General features: G+C 41.4%; 1 long non-coding RNA gene across 1 annotated transcript; it reads right to left on the bottom strand.

The window, feature by feature from the left end:
- Window positions 1-398: 398 nt before the first annotated feature.
- Window positions 399-7715, bottom strand: LOC117096592. Its single transcript, XR_004442536.1, has 3 exons — window positions 7581-7715; window positions 5648-5735; window positions 399-496 (listed from the first exon to the last, which is right to left on the bottom strand). It is a non-coding gene; the product is annotated as an uncharacterized LOC117096592 (long non-coding RNA).
- Window positions 7716-12519: the final 4804 nt, after the last annotated feature.

The following is a 12519-nucleotide window of genomic DNA, read 5'->3' as shown; positions in this document are numbered from 1 at the left end:
AACAAGGTTAGGATCACAGAAAGGCCACTCATATCTCTCTTCAGTTTTCTATTAAATACAGTGAAATTACAACACTTTACACATAAGAAGGGATCAATGTTTTTTAAGTGACAATATTTCCAGTGTAGAAATTGCAATGACAGGCCGGGCGCGGTGGCTCATGCCTGTAATCCCAGCATTTTGGGAGGCCAAGGCGGGCGGATCACGAGGTCAGGAGATCGAGACCATCCTGGCTAACACGGTGAAACCCCATCTCTACTAAAAAATACAAAAATTTAGCCGGGCGTGGTGACAGCGCCTGTGCTCCCAGCTACTCGGGAGGCTGAGGCAGGAGAATGGCGTGAACCCGGGAGGTGGAGCTTGCAGTGAGCTGAGATCCGGCCACTGCACTCCAGCCTGGGCGACAGAAGACTCCGTCTCAAAAAAAAATAATAAAAATAAAAATAAATTGCAATGAGAAATTCACAGTATAGAATTAAGTGTAAGGCTCAGGTTCCTAAAAAAGAAAACAAAGTTTTATATAATAAAGACATAGAAACTACTCATAAAACAGAAATTGATGTAGCGGGCTTCCAAGAAGTAGTTTTTTAAGATGCCCAATAGAAGAAAGGAAAGATTTCTTTCAAGCGGAGGTTATTTTCTGTTTTCAAAATTGATTAAAACCATCATATTTTTCTAATAGAAACAGATGCAGCTGAAGAGAAACACAAAGGAAAAAAGACAGCACGACCACCACCACCTAGTCCCTAAACGGGCTGAAGACCAAGAATCGTGAGGCCAGGGGTCTGGACAAGAGTTGGGGAAAAAAAGAAAGGAGACAACCAGTACCTTGGGAACAAAGCCACAGGGGTACAGCAGAAATGCTGTACCTTCAAGGGCTTAAGGGCCTTGCAAGCATCTAGGAGGGAGGTTTCCTTTTCACAGCTCTCACCATAATTGTAATTCTTCATTACTGTCTGAATCTCCCATGGGACGGTGAGCTGCAGGGGGGCAGGAGCAGTGTCTGTGTGGTTGACTGCCATCTCTCCCCCCAAAAAATTGTGCCAGGGAAATAAAACACATAATAGAAAAAGTGAGAGAAGGTGAGAAGGTGAAGGAAAATGCATTTTAAACATTAGGTAACTGTGTTTATAAAGAACTAAAACTAAATGTTTCTGGGAACTTCCTTTGTCTCAGTCCGTGTTCTGTTGCTTATAACAGAATACCTGCAACTGGGTAATTTATAAAGAAAGATAATTTATTTCCTACAGTGATGGAGTCTGAGAAGTCCAAGTCAGTCTTCCTCTGGTGAGAGCCTTCTTCCTGTGCAGAGTCCTGAGGTAGCAGCGGGCACCACATGATAAGGGGCCGTGCGTGCTCCCGTGCTCGGTACCCTCTTCCTCTTCGTATAAAGCCACCAGTCCCATTCCTGTGACAACCCACTAATCCATTAACCCACACATCTATGAATGGATCAATCCCCTCCTGAGGACTCTGCCCTCAGGACCCAATCACCTTTCAAACGCCCCCACCTCTCACTTCTGCCACGTGGAGGAATACATCTCAAGATGAGTTCTGGAGGCTACAGACAAACAAATCCCTGTAGTTTGGTGATAAGGAGAACTTTAATAATATCATATAATTTTTTGATAAAATATGACTATTTAATTAAAGGTGGGCTGCTTAACAAAGGTAAAAATTTCCCTCCAAATGTGATCATCATAGCAAACCAAGGTTGTGCTGACAAAGTAAGTTTCATCTCCTGAGTAACTTCATAAATCAATGGAAATTATCTTTTTTCTGTATCTAGTAGACATACTGACTATTCCTTTGAAGCCAAATAGTGCCAGGACTTTTTCCTGTGAAGTGGGATGAGAAGTAAATCCTTTCTGTGTAACACTGGCTATGAAAATTATACTACAGTTTTTAGTTTATCCAATTAAAGAAATTCTCTTTAAGAGATTATTTTTACAAATTTTAATGGCATATGGGTAGTATATTCCTTTAAACAGGTCAAAATTTAGTTCTTTATTAAGCTGATAATAAGAGTTATATAACCTTTTCCATATTTTATTAATTTAGGATCTCGCTGAACATATTTGTTCTAAACACATTATGTTTTCGGGATGTGTTTAGATATACAAAAGGGATTTTTTTATTTTGTTGATTTTCCCTATTCTAATTTTTCCATAGTCTTCCATTAAGGGCTCCTCTTTGAGTGATTATTTTAAAATTTACCTTCCTCCTTCATTATTTTCCAAATCAATCTTTTTCCCTATCTAAAATAGTACTTTTATTTAGTTAAAATAAATGTCATAGTGGGCATGTTATCAACACAGAATAGTAGTATGTAACAGGTTTTGATTTTGTTTACATGAATCCTGGTCAATATTGCCTCTAAAACTTCAAAAACTAACCAGTTAATAAACATTAGCCATTTTTACCTTAGCAATTTCACATGAATCCATGGAAAACATATGCTCCTGACATATTCATATATCCTCAAACGCTTTTGTGCTATATGTCTATTAACAATTCGTATGGTATTGCATTTTGATTATGCAAAATGACATACAGAGTAACTTATTCCTAGGTTAGAAATAGAAAAGTTACCTAATCCACAAGCCCCAGGGTACTGTTAGCAGTGTCTACTCACAATAATCACAACGAATTTGATGCCTGTGGCCTATTTTCACACTGCAGTATTCTGGGCCGGGAGCTCAGACAAGCTGTTCTGCTCTGAGCCACGCATAACAACTAGCAACAAACATTTGGGGCTTCCTATTGAACATCTGTTGCAAGAGCAGAGAGAGATAATCACAACGCAGTGTCCTATTTCTTTCCTCCTAATCCACCAAGAATCATTTTAATAGTTTTTTTCTATCATGTATATGGTTTAAGTAAATTATGCAAGGAGATGTGGATTGTAAAATGGTTCTTTTGTTCCCAACCTGTTTTCCTTGGTGCATTGTCAGGTGACCTGAGGTCCGATGCCTTTATTCCAGCTCATCAGTGTCCCCTTTCCTCTCTCTCTTATTATTTTGTTACTTTTCCACAGACCTTTCTTTCCTACTTATAAGTGACCTCATATTACTATTCTCAATATCTTCTAAAACATGAGATCTTTTCTTTTCATACTTAGCACATTTACACAAGGCTTCCTTTATAGAGACTGTGCAAAGTCACTGATTAATTTTCTCTTTCTACTTCCTTTTTAAAAAAATTAATCTGGGGGAAGGAATATAAGCTTCCTCCCAGGGACAGTGTATGCAGGAGATGCTGCTACTCACTATCTTCACTTCAACAGCCTCACCAATACTCACACCAATATGCACGCGCACACACATACATGCATAAACAGGTGCACACACACCACACACATGCACACACACCCCACACATGCACACACACCACACATGCGCACACACACCACACATGCACACACACCACACACATGCACACACACACATGCGCACACATGCGCACACACCCCCCACACACGCACACACACACCACACACAGACACACACCACACATGCGCACACACACATGCACACACACCACACATGCACACACGCACATATGCGCACACACACCACACATGCACACACACATGCACGCACATACGCACACACACCACACATGCACACACATGCACACACACGCACACGCGCACACACCACACATGCACACACATGCACACATGCACACACGCACACACCACACATGCACACACATGCACACACACATGCACACACCACACATGCATACACGTGCACACACCACACATGCACACACCACACGCATGCACACATGCACACGTGCACACACCACACATGCACACACACCACACGCACATGCACACACCACACATGCACACACATGCACACGTGCACACACGCACCACACATGCACACACACCACACACATATGCACACACACACCACACATGCGCACACACACCACACATGCACACATGCACACATGCACACACCACACATGCACACACGCACACACACCACACATGCACACACCACACACATGCACACACATGCACACGCGCACACACCACACATGCACACACACCACACGCACATGCACACACCACACATGCACACATGCAAACGTGCACACACGCACCACACACGCACACACACCACACACATGCACACACCACACATGCACACACATGCACACACGCACACGCACGCACACACACCACACATGCACACACCACACATGCACACACACACCACACATGCACACATGCACACACATGCACACATGCACACACACATGCACACAGGCACAATCTGTCTTTAGTCCTCACTCATCTAAAATTGCTTTCAAAAATGTCAGGGTGTCTTTATGTAAAGTGAAAAAAATATATTTTGTACTTATTTAATCTATTTTTTTTCTGAAATGCTCTCTTCCCACTGCTTCTAAATCACCACTTCCTCTTCAGTTTTCTCCCAGCCATTCGGGACACCTTTCTCTCTTAACGGTGATATTCCTCAGGATCTCTTCTTTTCTCATTCCATGCTGTTGAAATTCAACCAGAGATGAACTTGAGCATCACAGATGCCAGATGTCACTACATTCCAACTGAATGTGAACACAGAGGGGCGTGTCCTTGACACAGACATTTAAAGGAAGCCACCCATGCACGTTTGTTTCTTTTTTGGTTGTTTGAGATGGAGTCTCACTCTGCCACCCAGGCTGGAATGCAGTGGCGCGATCTGGGCTCCCTGCAACTTAACTTCTGCCTCCTGGGTTCAAGTGATTCTCGTGCCTCAGCCTCCAGAGTAGCTGGGATTACAGGTGTACACCACCATATCTGGCTAATTTTTGTATTTTTAGTAGATACGGGGTTTCACCATGTTGGCCAGGCTGGTCTCGAACTCCTGACCTCAGGTCATCTGCTCACCTCAGCCTCCCAAAGTACTGGGATTATAGGCATGAGCCACCGCACCCAGCCCCCATGCACATTTAAGTTGTCATCTGGGAATATTTTCCTTCTCTGAAAACATTATGCTTAATATTTCTCTTAGTGCAGATGTGCTAATAATTTGTATCAATTTTTAAAATTTTTTCTCTTTCAAATGAATTTTTAAGCACATTGTTGTTGAAGTAAACATTGAATTCTACGTTGACATTATTTTATTTAAATCTATTATTCCATTGACTTCTGACTTCCATTTATCATGTTAAGAGACATTTCACAACTTATTTCACATCCACTAGAATGACTATATTAAAAAAAAATAGGGAACAACAAGTGTTGCCAGAACCCTCATACACCGATGATGAGAATGTAAAATTGAACCACGACTTTGGAAAACATTCGAGCGGTTTCTCCAAAAGCTAAACATACAGTTATCATGGACCCAGCGATTTTGCTTCTTCCTCATTTACCCAAGATACGTGAAAACATATGTTCACCCTCAAATTAGAAACAAATATTCAGAGCAGCATTATTCATAATAGCCAAAATGCAGAAACAATCCAAATGCCCATCAAATGATGAATGGATAAACAAGATAGAATATCATTCAGTCCTACAAAGGATTCAGAACTTCATAGTTCTGATACAATGTAGATGAAACTTCAAACATTTTGCTAAGTGAAAGAAGCCAGACAACATCACAGATTAAATAATTCCACTTACGTGAAATTTCCGAAACAGGAAATGATCCAGACAGAAAGTAGATGAGTGGTTGCATAGGACTTGGGGACAGAAGGATTAGGGGTGACAGCTGAGGAATATGGGGTATAAATGTTCAGAACTTGTGTTGATGATTGCAAAACTGTGTAAACACACTAAAAAAATCATTAAGTTACACACTTTAGGTAAATTGCATGGTATATAAACACATTTCAGTAAAGACGTTACCAGAAAAAGAAGCCAGGTAGATGTGTAAAACCTTGTTACTGTGAAAATGTATGTTTTCTTGAGTTTAACATTTTATTTTTGTCTTTGTTTTTCTGGTTTTATTATGGTATGCCTAGAAGTGATTATATCATATTTATTGTATGCAGACCTTTTTAAGTCCATGATTGGCTGACTTCCTCCAGTTTTATAAAATGTTCAGCCATAATAACTTCAAATATTGCTACCATCCAATTTTATCTTTCACCTCTTCTGGATACCTTTTGGACTTTCTCACTATATTCTAGATGTAATTACTGTCTTTGGTACTTCTCTGTGTCTCTCTCCCCATCCATCCCCCCCTTCTCTATATTTATATATAGAAAGATACATACATATATATTATATATATATACAGAGATACATGCATATTTAGACACACATATAGCCTATTCTTATCTATGTATTAATAAACAGCTATTAAACTGTAGACTGAGTTCTTAATTTCAGTTATGTTTCAGACTTAAAACTTGATCTTGATTATACTTTTTAGCGTTGACAATTCTCTGCTGAGACTCTCAGTCTTTTATTTCACATCTTTGAGTGCAATAATCCCAGTTATATTGAAGTCTGTATTATTGGTTTATATTAAAACTTGAAGTTTTATGGCTCCTTTACTATGTGAGTAGGTTCTAATGTACAGTGTCTTGTCACCTACACCGTTTGATGCAGTCCTATATCTGGTTAACGCTGTTTTCCTCCAGAGAGGATTCCTGACTGGGGTCCCAGAGGTGCAGGACCCCCCCAGACACTGGGTCCTGGAAAGTGTGGATGCAGTCGTTGCGAGGACCGTGTTACCCCTGTTACTCGTTTGTAAGCTTCAGCTGTCAGCATCTCAACTCAAAAACCTGGAGGTTTTACCAGGATCCTCTATCATTATATTAATGACTCTGGCTTCCAATTTCAGTTGCTCACCCAGACTTGGGAGTTCGTCGGAGATGCTACCCAGACTTCCATCTGTACATTTTTTTTTTTTTTTTTTTTTTTTTTTGAGACGGAGTCTTGCTCTGTTGCCCAGGCTGGAGTGCACTGGCCAGATCTCAGCTCACTGCAAGCTCCGCCTCCCGGGTTCAGGCCATTCTCCTGCCTCAGCCTCCCGAGTAGCTGGGACTACAGGCGCCACCACCTCGCCCGGCTATTTTTTGTAGTTTTTAGTAGAGACGGGGTTTCACCGTGTTAGCCAGGATGGTCTCGATCTCCTGACCTCGTGATCCGCCCGTCTCGGCCTCCCAAAGTGCTGGGATTACAGGCTTGACATTTCTATAATCCGCAGTCGGCAACCAACCCCCTAGAAACAGGGATCCCTTTTCTGAATTTGTGTCTCAAATTTTGGCAGGTAATTTTTCAATGTATTTTTAGCCATTCTGTGCTTTCAAAGAGGTTTTCCCCACCAGCTTTGCTGCTTTTCTCGGCAGGGTAAGAGATTCTAAATCACCTAGTGCACCATCACTGCAAGCAGCAGTCTGTCCTCCCAACTTTATTTCAGCTAAAGGGTAAGTTGTACCCTTTAGACAAATCTTTGACATTTTCAGGTGTTTATATAGTATAGTTCTGCGAGATAGGATTTTCTCCTTCCTTCTATTGCCTAAGTGAACGGTAAAAAGGAAATTTCTTTCAAGTAATTGGAAAGCACTTCGATTTTTAGCTATAAGTAATAAACGAAAGTACATACCTTAATGTGGCCTGAAGCCCCGTCCTTCCTGTGGCTGTCCACGCCTGTTTTTCACTGCACAGCTCAGAGTGCACTGTGCCACTCCTGCTCCATTTCACACGTGGGCATGCTGCATTACTGGACGCTGTTATGTTCCGATTCAAAAGAAAAAAGAAGTGACAGGGAGGCAGAAGTGGGAAAATTATCTGCCTCCAATGTATTAGCCACATAAAAAGTGAACTGCAGGATTTTTTGTTGATTCAAATCCCAAGTCTCTAATGGGGGTCGGGGGGTGACACGACTTGGATTTGTGTTCCCTGCCAAATCTCATGTCGAATTGTAAACCCCAGTGTTGGATAAGGGGCCTGGTGATGGGTGATTAGATCAGGGGGTGATTTCCCTCTTGCTGTTCTTGTGATAGCGACTGAATTCTCATGAGATCTGATTGTGGAAGAGTATGTAGTAACTCCCCCTTGCCCCTCTCCCTCCTGCTCCTGCCATGCAGGACGTATCGGCTTCCCCTTCACCCTCAGCCATGATTTTAAGCTTCCTGAGGCCTCCCAAACCATGCTTCCTGTACAGCCTGTGGAACCATGAGCCAACTAAACCTCTTTTCTTTAAAAGTTACCCAGTCTCAGGCAGTTCTTTACAGCAACGTGAGAATGGACTAATACGGCGGGGGATACGGAGTGAGTAGACAGAAGCCTCTCCTCACTCCTTGCCTTGCTGTTTGTGTTGCTGTCTTTCCCGTCTGTGACAAGCCAGCCAACTATCAGTCACTTCCGTTTGTTGTAAATGGGTCTAAATGAGGCCATGATTCTTTAAAGAGATTAGAAAGATACCAATTTATATTTCCAACGTTGTTGCAAATCTGCATCTCTTGCGTGGTTTCTTGGTGTTTCTGTGGAAAAAGTAAATCTATCCAAGTCAACAAGCTAAAAGCATGACCTGAAAATCAGATCTTTATTAATTATAATTTTCTTCTTCACTCTAACAAAAACGAATGTAGAATAGCAAAGGCTGTTGCAACACAATGAGAATATATAATTGCACACTGGGAAAGCTAAAAGCAATTTGGTATTTTAAACAATGTTTGTGATTGTGCAAGCATGCCTCACATCTACTGTCATTAAATAGTCAAATACACACATCTGTGGCTATCTAAACTCTCTCAATCCAAACTCAGTAATGAAACAAATTTGGATAATGGGAAATACATGTGTACCTAATCCATGTAGCCATTGGCCTTTTTTTCAGTTGTCCTGCATGTATCAAGTAACAACAGTTCTTTTTTTCTTTCTTTTTGAGATGGAGTCTCGCTCTGTCGCCCAGGCTGGAGTGCAGTGGCGCGATCTCGACTCACTGCAGGCTTCGCCTCCCAGGTTTATGCCATTCTCCTGCCTCAGCCTCCTGAGTAGCTGGGACCACAGGCGCACGCCACCACGCCCGGCTAGTTTTTTTTTGTTTTTTTTGTTTTTGTATTTTTAGTAGAGACAGGGTTTCACTGTGGTCTCAATCTCCTGACCTTGTGATCCGCCTGCCTCGGCCTCCCAAAGTGCTGGGATTACAGGCGTGAGCCACCACGCCCAGCCAACAACAGTTCAAAGAATGCCTGCTGAATGAATAAGAGAACAGTTACATTATTTAGTTAAACAGCTAACCAATCAAATCAATCTATTTATAGCATTTCCTGAATGTTGATGGCTTTGCAGAAGTTCATTCTAATTAGGTCATTTGGTTACCACTTATAGAGACGACCTAAAAGAAATGAGAAACGGTGAACAGGTATGAGGCACAGCTGAAGGCGGATACAGGTAAATATGTCCATATTTTTGGAAATTCTGGACACACATGGAAGAACTTACCTCATTTCAAAGACCAAAACAAATGCTCATATTAAAATTATGCTGTAGATCTCAAATCAATAAACTACACAGCTCGTTAATTTTTCTAAGGTTTTCTAGTACTAAACAAAACAGTGATACGCTACATCCAAATTCTTCATTTTCTTGATATCTTTTTTTTTTTGAGATGGAGTCTCACTCTGACACCCAGGCTGGAGTGCAGTGCCATGATCTTGGCTCACTGCAACCTCTGCCTCCTAGGTTCAAACAATTCTCCTGCCTCGGCCTCCCAAGTAACTGGGATCACAGGCGCCCGCCACCGTGCTTGGCTTATGTTTTGTGGAGACGGGGTTTCACCATGTTGGCCAGGCTGATCTCGAACTTCTGACCTCAAGTGATCCATTCGCCTCGGCCTCCCAAAGTGCTGGAATTACAGGCCTGAGCCACCATGCCCAGGCTTCTTGATCTCTTGATATGAGCAAGAGCTGAAAATCCTGGACAGGAATACTGGACAGTAAAATAGACATTGATAAAAATCCATGAACTCTGTATTTGCAAAACTGCAACAAGCTTTTATTCAAATATTAGATATTATAAGTTGATCAAAACACTAAACTCAATGTCTTTTTAGCTGTTTTTTCTAACAAAATATTCTATTTTCTAAACATATCATTTCTGACCAAAAATTCAGTGTGGATAGGATTAAATGTGTGAAGGTTTAGTGCTCCAAATACAAGCTCCAAGATAATTAAAATAGCAAAGAATCATTTGTTTTTAATGTATTATCCTTTCGGGGATAACTGGTCTATTTCAAGAATAAAGTCATTTAATATTGCCAGGAGAAAAAGAAGTGGGTTGGGTGCTGGAATGTACCTTGAGGCAAAGATTGCTATCATAGAGTTAACTATAGGACTGTGTTTAATTAAACTTTATTACTTTATTTGCTTTCTATCACATGAAGGGAAATAATTTGCATTAAATTGTTAGTCATTTAAAGATTATCTGTGTTGACCAAACACACATTGTGCATGTCAATGACACCTCCTCCGTTCAGCCCTGCCTGGAGTTGTGCAAAGACCTAAAATTAGGCTCACATTTGAGCAGTTCTGAAACTCTTTGGCTACTAAGGTAAGCTCTGGAAAAATTAAGGGTCAGTGAGGAACGAGACAGAAGTCAGAATTTGAAAACCAGATTAGAACCAGAGAAATATCTCAGTCAAAACATGAGCACAGAGGATGCAATACTCAGTCCAATTTAACCAGGTTCCAGATCACCAGGCTTTCATTCTCATTTAGTCAGCCATGCCAATGCTCCGGCCCTAGAAGGACTAAAAGGCACTGCAATAGCTTGAATGCTTGTCCCCTCCAAATCTCATGTTGAAATTTAATCCCCAGTGTTGGAGGTGGGACCTAATGGGGAGCATTGTGGTCATGGGGTAAATCCCTATTGAATAGATTATTACGGGGAGAGGGGTGAGTGAGTTCTTGCTCTGTTAGTTCCAACAACAGCTGGTTATTAAAAAGAGCCTGGCATCTCCATCCTCTGTCTTGTTTCCTCTGACCAAGTGATCCCACAGGCTGGCTCCCCTTCACCCCATGCCATGAGTGGAAGCAGACTGCAGCCCTCCCCAGAAGCAGATGCTGGCGCCATGCTTCTTGTGCAGCCTGCAGAACTGTGAGCCAAATAACCCTCTTTTCTTTATAAATTACCCAACCTTGGATATTCCTTTATGGCAACACAAATGGACTAAGACAGGCACTTAGCGGCTTCTGACAAAGACAGGATTCTAGTGCATGAGGAGAAACCAAGAGAAAATCAGTACTGAAAGGAGGAATCCAAATACGTAAGAAAACACTTGCCCTACGAGATGACTTATTAACTATGGTGAAGACCAGAAAAGATGAGCCACAGATTGGAGAAAGAGATCTGTAAGGCAAAAGCAATACAGGAATATTATACAGAACACATATGTTTTATTAACCTCATACAAATGGAGGCAAGGAAAAGACAAAGTAGTCAGTGTTATATCAGCCAATAAACCTTCAGAGGATACAGTGGGCATCCACAGAACTTGAAAACTGTACTGCCAACAAACAGATTTTAAAAATGTTCAAACTCTCTTATAATCAAATCAAAAAGATAATATTTCACAGTCATCTGATTGAAAAAAACAAGTTTGATAGTACCAAATGTAGATAAGAACGTGTGGGAATAGCAATGATATTATTCTGGTGAGAATGCCAATTCGTACCTCTACTTTGGAAAATAATTTAGTAATAGCCATGAAATTAAAGATGAGAATATCCAACAATCCAGCAATTGCAGGTCTAGAGATGACCACACATGCACATGGAGCACATACTGGGATGTTCATTACAGAACTTGCTGTGAGGTAGGAAGAAAAGGGAGATCCTATAATTGTCCCTCAGTTGGGAACTGGGCAAGGGTACTGTGGCATTCATACAATGGAGACCAATGAAGTTGCTGAAACAAAAAGTCCAGAGAACAGCCTTTATTTATTTATTTATTTTATTTTATTTTATTTTTTTGAGATGGAGTCTGTCTGTGTCACCCAGGCTGGACTGCAGTGGTGCGATCTCAGCTCACTGCAACCTCCACCTCCCGAGTTCAAGAGATTCTCTACCTCAGCCCTCCTAAGAAGCTGAGATTACAGGCACACGCCATCACGCTCTGCTAATTTTCGTATTTTTAGTAGAAGTGGGGTTTCACCGTGTTGGCCAGGGTGGTCTCTATCTCTTGACCTCCTAATCTGCCTGCCTCAGCCTCCAAAAGGCTGGGATTACAGGTGTGAGCCACTGTGCCTGGTCAGAACATGGATTTTCAAAAATGTGAAGAAAGTATACTAAGACTAGTTGCAGATATTTAAAAAGCAATTTCTCTTCTGTGTACGTACATAGACTACATAGTTTTTTTAAATATATGGTAGTTTATGTTCATGTTTAGAGTTGTGTGAGCTGGTGACAAGCAACTCTGTGAATAACTGCCTACTAAGGAATGGAAAGAAAGTGATTCGATGGGGCTGGTTGGGGGGCTCATGCCTGTAATCCCAGCACTTTGGGAGGCCGAGGCCAATGGATCACTTGAAGTCAGGAGTT

Source organism: Trachypithecus francoisi, unplaced genomic scaffold (assembly GCF_009764315.1).
Source record: "Trachypithecus francoisi isolate TF-2019V2 unplaced genomic scaffold, Tfra_2.0 Contig01461, whole genome shotgun sequence".
Taxonomy (NCBI): domain Eukaryota; kingdom Metazoa; phylum Chordata; class Mammalia; order Primates; family Cercopithecidae; genus Trachypithecus; species Trachypithecus francoisi.
This window is presented reverse-complemented; position numbering and strand designations above follow the sequence as displayed.